This window comes from Cynoglossus semilaevis, chromosome 10 (genome assembly GCF_000523025.1).
Source record: "Cynoglossus semilaevis isolate Cse_v1.0 chromosome 10, Cse_v1.0, whole genome shotgun sequence".
In the NCBI taxonomy this organism is placed as follows: Eukaryota; Metazoa; Chordata; class Actinopteri; order Pleuronectiformes; family Cynoglossidae; genus Cynoglossus; species Cynoglossus semilaevis.
This window is the reverse complement of record NC_024316.1, coordinates 815,127-827,582: the sequence shown is the minus strand read 5'-3', so window position 1 is coordinate 827,582 and position 12,456 is coordinate 815,127. Positions and strand designations below refer to the sequence as shown.

The 12,456-nt window shown below is 40.2% G+C and overlaps 1 protein-coding gene across 1 annotated transcript in view; it reads right to left on the bottom strand.

Annotated features, from left to right (window-relative positions):
• The window catches only part of kcnd3 (potassium voltage-gated channel, Shal-related subfamily, member 3), an 89,098-nt gene that overhangs the window by 69,570 nt on the left and 7,072 nt on the right, over positions 1 to 12,456 (bottom strand). The window contains exon 3 of the mRNA XM_025059114.1: positions 11,122 to 11,289. The gene's annotated coding sequence lies outside the window, so the exon portion shown is untranslated. The remainder of the gene's footprint in view (positions 1 to 11,121; positions 11,290 to 12,456) is intronic.

Below are 12,456 nucleotides of genomic sequence, written 5' to 3'. Positions count from 1 at the left end.
AAGAAAAAAGTGGGGATCACATACATCTTGTCTAATGTTTTCACCATGATTCCAAAGCCTTCATTGCTCACAGTATTTATTGGACACGTCTATGGCCAAATAAAACACTATTGCATTCGTTCTTTCAGCGTGTCACTCGGTGCAGGGACGCTGTTCTGTTTGCCTGGATCGATGCTTGACACGGACGGGGATTTAGTGGACCAGCGTTTGGCTTTCATGCAGTCTTTGTATTTGACTTTGTGATGTTCTTTCAGGTGGTTGAATAACTTTGTTGCGTTACCCTGTGGTGCACACAAAGGTTTACAGCATATATTTTACTTTTGGCCAGCATTATTCCAGCTGAATGTAAAAAAAACCTCCAGATAATAGATGTTGATCCCTATATCACTTCCTAATAAGGTAGCTCGCCCCCTGGTGGTTGGCTGATTATTGATTGAGAAGTGTTTGATTTCATATGCAGCAGCCATAATTTATAAATGTTGATATCGCGATGATCATCTTCATTTAGTTTTGGCAGCCCACATCTTGATTATGATTAAAATTCGATTAATTCTGCAAGGCTACTCTTAACTCTACACACAAACAAAACTCTGTCCTATTATGATACCAACTTAGAAAACACATCAGGTTCCTTTTTTACATTGACAAAACTCCAGAGAAAAAATGAAAAAGAGAGAAAAAAAGTTTTTACCCTACAGGGGGACAGAAGCTGCTGACACAGGAATTGCTGCCTCTTTTTTTCCTCCTGTGTCCCTAAGGTTAAATTAAGTGAACAATAAATTCATTACTATTTCTGTATGACAGTTGTTAAAGTAATACAGTTCAGCTCAAGATTCTTTGATATTTTGACAGTGATGGGATATGATCTAGGTTGTAAAGTGTTTGATTTTCTACCATATGCATTCTATATTTCCGTTGAATAGTTTAACCTTATTCTATCACACCATATCATCATCTCTGTAATGTGGCGCTGCGAAAAAGTCAAACTCAATTAAATTTTTTATAATTTTATATACTGTATATATAAATTGAACCCATGGTTCTCATCTATCGTGAGGAAGCAGGGACCAACTTCCTGTTGGATTTTTAAAAAATTACTCAGTGATATTTTGCCTCTTTTCAATATTTATTGAGCGGGGTGTCACATGGTAGCTCTTTACCTATCATATTTGATGACGTTGAATCCGCTGCCCTGCACATTGAAAGACTTCTTGCACATTTCCGTAATAAACTCTGAATCTCCTGTCTTGCCCGATCACTGCTGATACGCAGAGATTGGGTAGAGTAGCCAGAAATTGTACTCAAGTAAAAGTACTGTTACTGCAGAATAATCTTACTCAAGTAGAAGTAAAAAAGTAGTCATCCATATAATTACTTGAGTAAAAGCAAAAAAGTACTGGATGAAAAGAACTACTCAAGTACCGAGTAACTGTTGAGTAACATCTGATGTATTTTCTAAATGAGCATTAAATCAGACAGAAAAAAATTACAGAGGAGAGTTTACCCCATCAAAAAACAACAACAAATTAATTAAAAACTTCTAATAAAAATTCAGGTAAATTCAAGTACTTCAATAAAAATAAAAATCAAATTAAATAATTCAACCATTTTTTGCTATCAAAGATGGCGGTGGACATTGACGGTAGCCGCTAAACTAACCTGTCCTGCCGCCAAGATTGAGTATGGTCATGTAACAAGACTGCGTGGCAAGGGGCTACGTATTATTGGTTAAACACAGTCACGCGCTTTTTAGAATTATAGTAAAGGCAGTAAAAGTCAGGGAGAGCGTAAGGTCAGGCTCAGTAAATAACAGGGGATTAGATAGATGAAAATGGAGTGCACACAGAACAAGAAGACCAATAGAAAGCATAAAGCCAAAGAGAACAGATATGATCACTTTTTTTCCACACCACCAAACCAGAATAAAACAAGCCAGGGGCGCTGATTTATGAGTCTGCTGGTAGGTGCTCTCCGCGCTTGCATGACTTGTTGCTATTTTGACAAGCGCAAATTCGTCTCACAGTAAAGCACATTAAATCAACTGACAGCAGCGGCAGCAATATAAACACACATTTTTTTTTTTTTTTTTTTTTTTTTTTTTTTTTACACGTACGCAGAAAAAGAAAAATCTCTAGAAATTCTAGGCCTAGTGTTCAGCCGCCTGCCTTGGCAAAGAGAGAAAGGGGAAAATAGGGGAGACAGCAATGGGGAGAGAAAAATAGACAAGGAAGAAAGCAGGAGCTGAAATACAACACTATAATTTAGGTCCAGTCCTATAAGCTGTTAAAGTGCAACAGTAGAGTAGTAACAGCTTTATCAATAGTGCTAGATGGAAAAGTAGTTGCTGACAACAAATAATTTTCACATGACAGAAAGGGAATAAAAGGGAATAAAGGAAATTACAGGTGTTTTAGCAGCGGGGTAAACATTAAGTTTTCACCATAAGACTGTCATCTGCATAGCTGCTGAGAGTGCCAACGATGAGTATGTGTAAGGTCAAATATGACTCAATATCACACTATAGACCAATAAGCATCCTCCCCTGTTATTTCTAAGGTTAGTGAAAAATTATTTGCAGACCAACTAATCTCTCATCATAACCCTCCAGCTGTCCTTTGCATTTTGTACACAACCAGCATCCTCGCAACTGGTTTGCATCTTGTCTTGGAATCACAGTATGAGGAATAGTTGGCACAAGCCATTCACCTAGACCCAAAGGACAAGACGAGCCTCATATCTTACTACTTGATATCAGTGCGTAAAAATAGAAAATCTCCTTTCAAAGATCTCACTACAGGTGTCCCCCAGGGCTCAATCTTGGGTCCGATCCTAATTTAACATCTATATAAATGATTTGCCAACTGTGTGCCAAGGTTGGCCATTACGTATGCAGACGATACCCTGATCTTTGTAAAAGGAAATGACCACTCTGAGGCTGCTGCCCAGCTTACAAAGGCCATGGTTAAAGTGTCAACCTGGCTGAATAACTGTCACTTACAACTTGACACCTTTCAAACTGTTGCTATGTTTTTTTTGTCAAAACATAGAAATCAAACACAGAATTTAACCAGTCGGTTTTCATTTCTGGGCAGAAAATCCAAATTGTGAATAAATATAACTACAGTATCTAGGTATTATGACAGAATGTAACATCACTTTCAAATATCATGGTAAAAAGGTCAGGAAAATTCCCAATTTCACACTTTTTCGCAAATTTCAGGTACAGCAGAAATCATATGTCTACAGAAGCTGCAGAAATGTACGTGTTCTCTCTCATAATATCCCATATTAATTACTGTCTCCCCACCTGGGCCACTGGAAACTCCACTCCTCTAAACCCGGTGATATCTCTATGCAGACAAGATCTCAAAATCCTCAAATAAAAAAAAAATAAAGATCTTTCCATCCTATTCCCAAAACTACTTAAAAAAATACAAATTACTCACAAAAACTACTCAGTTACAGTAACTTAAGTAAATGTAATCTGTTACTTTCCACCTCTGGTAGTCAGTGTGGCTCAATGAACGGAGGACGGCTTTGCAGTAGTTGAGGCGAGAAATGTACCAGGAGCTGGGATCTTGCTTATATTGAAAGGTGTAAAGTGACACGTCCAAGTGACAGCAGCAACAAGATCTGTGAAGGTAAAATGATCATCAATCATGACATACTTGCTACTTTGGTAGAGGTGAGGAATCAGCTAGTGCGTTTGTGGTGAAGTGTCGGGTGGAAAATAAGATCAAGCTCTTTGCCAGCTATGTGAGTTGGAGGTCTGCCATCCCGTAAGTGACATAAAATGCGAAAGGCTGAGATTGTACAAGCGGATATTCACACAACCGAGGACTAGCCTGTGGCAGTTATGCTCTGGGATGGAGGAGAGCGGAGTGCCTAGCTCAGGCATGGTCAAAATAAGGCCCGGGGGCCGGATGGAGCCCGTTCAGCTTTTTAAATCCGGCTCGCCAAACCTTTCCAAATGATATAATTTATTTCTATTATCATTATACTTCTGCCTTTGTCCTGCAATACCCACATTTCCCCAACAGATGGCATAGAAAATGATAGAAGCATTTTAGCATTTATGCATGACTTTTACATGTCGTTTCGCTTCGTTCTCACGAACTCTCCATCTATCTGCTCCTGACCCGGCCCCCCCCTGTTCAATTTTAGAACAATTGTGACCCACGAGTCAAAAAGTTTGCCGACGCCTGGTCTAGCTTATCAACAAAATCACCCAGTTGCCCTGGTGGACGGTAAAAAACATCAATCTTGTCCACTTTTGACAAGTGATGTCACTAAGCTGGCATGATATTCGAAGGAGTTGTATTTAACCGAGTGGAGCAGTTTCCAATTATTTTTTTAACCAGCTCATTGTCTCAACCTTCAAGTCTTGAACAGAACAGTCTCTCATCACATAAAGACAGCGCGGATGCATTAAAGACCCAAATGCATTCCGGCCACAGGAATCAGGTTACAGTTCTCCTATTAGTAATCAGAAGCCATGACTGGCCTGGGCATCTAACAGAACACGGACGAATGATTCATGGGGACAAAACATAGTGTAGGATCTTTGGCATAAGATAGGCTGTTTGCTTCTGAGACAGATCCCGACATCAAGTGTGATGAAGCGAGGAGTGACTGTGACAAGAATACGTGTAAGTGATGGAGAAGTGGCTCTGCTCACAGGTGCCTGTCCTTCCACAGAGGACAGATGATCACGGCAGACAGTAATGACGCTCTCAGATGATGCTGGAGGAGATCAGCTTCTAATCACACCATCACTTTTCAGGTGATAGAGGAACTAGAAAGGAAGCTGGGACTGATGTAGTATCCATGGCAACAACACTAGCATTTGACACCGCAATTTGCTGCGTGCAGTGGCGGTGGTGCAAACATCAATTCAGCCGGGAACATTTTAAATTTTTCATGATGAAAGATTTATGATCCCTTCCTAATGCCTCAATGTGTTGTTCAATGTCCAAATTTAGTATTTACTACTTTTTTTTGTGTATGTTGTCAGATCAAACCGTACCATAGGAAAAGCATTTGCTAATTCGGGACATTTGGTTTGTACTTAAACAAAGACCGCTCATATTCGGGACGTAAAACATTTGGTTTGTACTTAAACAAAGACCTTTTATCAACGTTGGTGATACAGATATTTTAGAACAGTTACAAAGTTCATAGATTTTCCCATTGTGAAAAAATCATTTGCAACCAGATGAGTCGGTGTTTAACTTAAATTTGGGGTGGAACAGTGGTATCTACAAATCTCAGTGTTTTCACAAACGTAGATTATTCTATTTACAATAGCACTAAAATAGATAATTGCTTCCCATTTACAATAGCACTAAAATAGATAATTAAAAATGATAGTAACAATCGTATATTTTATTTATGAGGGCCTTACAGAACAGGGAAGGTCACGCATAAAAAATAGAAAAGGTCTATAAAATGAGTAATAAAACGCGAGTCATTGACTTTGTTGGCTTTAAGTTTTTGTTAAAAGAAATATATATATATATATATATATTCTTGCAAGATGAGAATGTTACCAAGCAACATACAGTGTCAATGTTACAAAGAAGTGTTCAGCTAGTCTCAGTCTGAAGTCTTCCTTTATTCTCTCATCAGCAGGTGGGGTCCTCCCAACTGTGTTTCTTATCTTTGAGTGGGGCCTCTGTCTCTTTAAATCTGGAGTGAGGGATGCTTAAAAGTAAGACGCCTTCATCATTAATCTTCCCACCACATCAGATTACAACGACCTTGGGGTTGTCTACTCCTCAAAGTCTAATCATGCTTTTGTACCGTTCGTAACTTCCTCTCCAATGATTATTTGAAAAACAAGTCGGAGAGTCAGTAGTTCATCTGAGGATAATAGAATGAATAGAATATGTCACACATTTTCCCCAACAACTTTACATTTGTCTTCCTGATCAGTCATTTCTATAATGGTTGGGTTTTTTTCATATTATCTGACAAAGATGTTTTTGGTCTAAGGTTGTTTTTAAACTTTAAACGTTCTCTGCTGTACTATGAAGAATTACTGTAATTTCCTGACTATAAACCGCTACTTCGTTGAGAGCAGTTGTCGCCCTGTCATGTTGAAGTGTGAGTTGGTTATACAGGAGCTGTTAAAACTCTGTTTATGTTCTGTTGTGGTCGGTGGGGCTGATAATAAAGACACCAACTTCCCTATTTCTGTTTACCACTGCTGCGGACAAAAACAAAGTGAAGGGAGTTAGCCCCGGGAGCTAATGTTAGCTTCAGACCTGGAGTAGATCACTAAGTCTCCCCTGTGCATTCCAACTATGGTCGGGGGCACCGAAGCAGGAAAGAGCTAACGTGTAACTAGCTGTGTTACAGGCACTGTTTGGAAAAAAAACATTTATTTAATTAAAAGTGGAAACAACATCTTTCTGCGTAAATATCCCATGTTACAATGTGGACATCTGCGGCTTATAGAGATGTGCGGCCTATATATGTAGAATTATTTTTTCCTTTTTAAATTTAGTGGGTGCGACTTATAGTCAGGTGCGCTCAATAGTTCAGAAATTACAGTGTATCTCTGTGAGTTAACACTAAAGAAGCAGTCAGCTGTATGTAGAAATGTGTTTTCGGCAGACAGAGAATATGCCGATGTACACGGGGACAGAACGACTGCTAAAGCTAGGAAATTGAAATCAGTGCAACTACACATTATAGCGCCACCTGTTAGCCATTTGACCGTCAGTTGGACATGAATAAGTTGTGCCTCTTAGTTGCACCTTTCAGGGTCTTCTATTGCCTGGACCTGTTAGCTACATCTGTTAGCTCTCTACCCACAGAGGTCAGGTTTTCTGACTATTGGGCAATTGGACAGATCAGGAGACCTTTGGCTGTTAGTTCACCAGGCTTCTGTAAGCCAGTGGTCCTCAATTATTTTCTGTCATGCCTGGAGGCTTGTTTCTAGTTCAAGCATCACAGCAGCGGTACACTTCTGTCCAGCGCAACCACACTTCCCCAGGGTGGCCCGCCCCCACTATTTGCGAGGTGCTGCTGTAAGCCATGTATTCAGTTTTCTGAATGGCCAGGTGTCAAAATCATGCATCAGCCTTTTCAAGGTCTAAGATAAACAGTATTTGGAACCAGAAAATGTCCAAATGATTGATCAGGTTTGAGTGAAACATGACTGTAGAAAAGACTGTGTGGATCTTGGGTATTTGATCGTCTGCACATGTGCTCTTCAAAGGTCATGTATTCAAAGGTGAAAGCTAAGCCAACACTGCAATGAACTCTGCAGGGACAGACCTGAGTTCTATTCTGGTTAACACGTTAAATCCCCCAGGCATTACTTTTACCAACAGAAAGGAATTCTAGTCCTTATTTTTTTTCATATTCACCCTTCAGCCTCACATCAGTTCACAGGCTATATCCTAAGCCTCTTATCCTTCACCAAACACTCTTCATCACGTTTAATCTCCACAGTTATTAGAGCGGGTCGTGTCAAACATCAGGAGCGTTAGAGATTTAGAAGGACGTCTAATTAAGAGAGAAGAGGGAAAAAAAACTGCCCGAGGACCAAAAACCTGGTTCAGGTTATTCAGTCCCTCTGAGTGTCTGTGGAAGGGGCTCTATGAAGAGAATACGTCAGTGTGAGCAGGAGGATATAACAGAGAGAGAAAAAAGCAGCAGCTCCAGAGACCTATGTCTCTATATATGAGGCAATGTGGACGTTTTATCGTCTTATGGATAAAACGGGGGGGGGGGGGGGGGGGGGGCGTGTGTCGTTATTATAATACTCCTGTGCTTCTGGTAAAAACACATTTATCTGTAGTTGACGACCTTTGAAGGTCATTTATATTTAGCCAAGCTTCAGTAGTTTTTTTTGTACTAGCATTTAGCTAATTTTAGGCAATAATCCTGAACTGAGTCGATGGTCGTTCCCTATTGGTGTTTACACTTTACTGGCTTTTGATTCAACGATCGATCGATCCATCCATCTATCCATCCATCCATCATCTATCCATCCATCATCTATCCATCCATCCATCTATCTATCCATCTATCTATCTATCCATCCATCTATCTATCTATCTATCCATCATCCATCCATCTATCTATCTATCCATCCACCCATCCATCCATCTATCTATCTATCTATCCATCCATCATCCATCCATCCATCATCCAGCCATCCATCTATCTATCATCCATCCATCTATCATCCATCTATCCATCCATCCATCTATCTATCATCCATCCATCTATCATCCATCCATCTATCTATCCATCCATCCATCCATCTCCTCTGCTTTGACACCAACCATCTCAAAGTCCTTTTTCACATCATCCACCAATCTCTTCTGAGGTCTTTTTCTTTTTTTTTTCTCCTGCCTGGCATCTCCAACATCCATTGTCCGATATATCCACTGCCTCTCAATCCAGCTCAACATCCAACTTTATCTCCAAAAAGGCCACACAGGAGCAACTGCCAGCGCACATTGTTGCGGTCGCACACGAGAGCAGCTGCAGCAGCGGCGGCACATAAATGTGTGTGTGCGACGGTAACAGCGGCTGTTGCCGGGGGTTGCCCATCTGCGGGTCCGCAGCACAGGGGCTAACAGGGCATTCACGTTGGCAAACGCCTCCTTCATCTTTAATTCTCTGGCGTCTGCTTGAGCCGAGAGTCCATCCCAGTACAGGAAAGGAAAGCACTACTTGTCATTGTGACACAGCACACCACCAAATGTGACCTCTGCTTTTAACCCATCACCAAAGTGAACAGGGGGGCAGCAGTGTGTGGGGACGGTGCTCAGAGCACCTCAGTGGTAATTTGGCAGCTGGTGGACTCGAACCTGAAGCCATCCGGACCCAAATACGCTTTCTTAACCGCTAAACCACCACTGCTCCATTTTGCCCCAATTTATTAACAATCTGCAAAATAACAAAAACTCACTGGGTGACACGGTGAGTGAGACCATTGAATAGGTAATCACGGGACACAGGAGAGTGTGATCACACTGATTAACACCGACAGAAGGGGAGGGAGACGCACAGACAACTCACAGTCTGATTGACATCGGTCACTGCATGTGACCGAAACCCTGAACATCCTAAAGGATTCGATGTTGCTACGTTGCTTTGTTTTTGACTAATGCTACCGTTACCTTTGCAACTTATGTTGGTGATCGTTGAGTTTATTTGTACTGTCTTGAGGTCCCAAAGTTAGCAAAATGGAAACCATACGTTAACTAGCCCGACGTACGAGTGAGTCTCTCAAATATTCAAAGGTAAATCAGATTCTCGAGACACTGAAATGTGAAACAGAATACAAATTATTAAATCAGTTTCGTCAGGCTCCAGGAATACTGTATTAAAGCTGAATGAAATGAATGAAACATAATAGGCACAAAAGTATGCTAGGAGTAGGATTTTTGCAAGATTTTCCTTGTGATCTAGTTACGAGTGCTCAACCAATCTTCATTTTTCTACTCAACACTGTCGCGCTCACTGTCCCTCGCTTGGTCATTTTACCCGTCACTTTATTTCTCTCTCTCTCTCTTTCTTTCTATCATCTAAATCGAGTCCTCACTTCCAGTCCTTCTCCTATCCTAGTGGTTCGACACTCTGTCGTGCTGTTTCGCTCACTGTCCCTCACTGGGTTATTTTACCCGTCACTTTATTTCTCTCTCTCTCACCCTCTCTCTCTCTCTATCATCTTAATCGAGTCCTCACTCCCAGTTCTTCTCCTACGCTTAGTGGCCCAACACTGTATCGTGCTGACTCACTGTCCCTCCCTGAGTTATTCTACCCAATTTTTATAACAATAATAGAAAAATATTTTCTTAATTATTATTATTTTATATTATCAATCTATTTGTTTATATCTATGTTTTTGATGAGTAGATAGTGGGATTTTAATTTAATTAATTAATAGTATATTTCTGGGGGCTGGAACAAATTAATTGGTGCCTGAAACACGGCTGGTTACACGTTAGCTCTTTCCCGCTTCGGTGCCCCGACCGTAGTTGGAATGCCCAGGGGAGACTTAGTGATCTGCTCCAGGGCTGAAGCTAACGTTAGCTCCAGGGCTGAGGCTAACGTTAGCTCCCGGGGCTAACTCCCTTTACTTTGCGCCTGTCCACAGCAGAGGTAAACAGAAACAGGGAAGTTGGGGTCTTTATTATCAGCCCCTCCGACCACAACTGAACATAAACAGAGTTTTAACAGCTCCTGTATAACCAACTCGCGCTTCAACATGACAGGACTCAAACTGCTCTCAACTTTCGCTTACCGTTCTCTCTCTCTCGTGCCCCTCGCACATATACGCACACAGCCATTCACAGACAGACATACGCTACTAGTATAACACCAGAGTTAGCCTATCAGAAAAGTCACTGATCGCAAGCAATACTAACTTCGTTAGCGCGTAAAAATCCATAAATTAGCCGCATTATTGTTTAAGCTGAAGGGTTCAAAACACGTAAAAAAAATCGTAGCGGGTTATAGTCCAGAAATTTTGGCACATATATAGACCTGTTTGATAATATTTGAGCTTTAGAAAAAAAAAGAAAAGAAAAAAAGAGAGCTGCAGCTTTGAGACTTCGTCAGTTCCTTTTTAAATCCAGATATATTTGTTGTTGTTTTTGTGACTAAAGGTGGAAAACTGACTCTCTCTGAGTTCATTTTCCTTCTGTGTATACTCGAAAAAACACGAAAACACACGTTACTTATGTGCACATACATCCACAGCTGCAGTGTCAGGAAGAAAAGAAACGAAAGAAGTTCTAACACCTGCACAAAACAACATCCACAGCACATTTCTCCTGCAGAACATCACTGTCGCTGCTTGTTCTCTCCCTCAGCACTACATAATTCACATGTAGAAGGGGAAAAAAAAAACCGCAGAGACGTCAGACTGGCTAGAACCAGATCAGATGCTTTAACTGTACATGGAATTTTAAAGAGAACATCAGTGAGCAGAGAGCGCAATGGAGTATTCGTTAACAGGCCTGACTGCACCATGTAGCTTAATACTGCATATGTATGTACAGTCAATGTACATGTATAATTCAATGTATACCGTTTGTCAGAATCAGAAATACCGTAAGATGTTTTAAAAAAGAAGAAAATATTGAAGGGTACCTTGTTGGACAGAAGAACAGCACCTCTTCAGAACTACCAGGAACGGAGGCCATGAATAAGGAATTTGTCCTGGAAAGAAACCACCACCTTCCCTCTCACCTCCCACAGGTGCGAGCCAGAGGGCGCCTCATCTGATTTTTTCCCCCCCATTCATCGTAACGACGGCTTCTGATGAATAAGAACACGGAGCAGAGAGAAGATGGAGTTAGACAGGGAGAAGCAGTAAGGTTGAGGATGCAAAATATCCGAAGGGGAAGGAGGAGCAGGAGGAAGTTCAGGAATGTTTGTGATGTAAATCAAATGATAGAGAATTTTTTTTTTTGTTAATCTGCTGCAATCCTTTTAAGTTTTCCTCAGGCAGGAGCAGCTGATCGTGGACAAGAAGCGTTAATCTACGTTGGCAGCATAATCAGCAAAGAGAAGTAAGAACCTGGGGCAATACTTGTGTTCGCAGTCTGCCAAAGACAAAACATCAATGTTGTCTGTTTTTTTTCAGCCTTCAATTTCCCGTTTTATTGCTCAACACAGCCTCAACTCATCTTCTTAAATTTAGGTTTCTCTGATAACGTGACTATATTCTCTGTCAACACCTTGTCACAGTCTCCAACTGCTGGTAGAGTACCACTTTGTATAACTTTGGAAAATCATGAAAATGATATTTTTTAAAAAAAAAAAATCATCTGTCCCAGAGGAAGGTAACTGCAGGCATGGAAAACTGAAGAGTCTGAGATTTCGAATTCCTTAAGGAACATTACATTTTCAAACATTTTACTAAACCCCAGAATAGACAAAAACAAGCATCGCAGACACGTTTCAAGTCAGTGAAAAGTAAACAATGTATCTATAGCAATTTTAGAGGCCCGAAACGGATTCGTTGTTTGTTTTTTTTCCTGTTATTTCTTATAGGAAAAAAATGTTTTGAGATACGAGCACCTCGAGTTGTATTCATCCGCCACACCTTAAAGGCCAGCCGGTGAAAAACTTGTCAGACATTTAAACAATCTGTTGGCGCAAAATAGGTTAGAGAGCGCTGGTTTACAGTGTCTGAAACATGGTCACGATTAAACAACAGTGTGAACAATCACAAAAAACAAACAAAAAAAACCAAACCCAAATATCAGCTAATAATTATATATACATATATATATATATATATATACATACATATACATATATATATACGTATATACATACATACATATACATATATATATATATATACATATATATATATACATACATACATATATATATACACACATATATACATACATATACATATATATATACACATACATATATACATACATATACATATACATATATATACATACA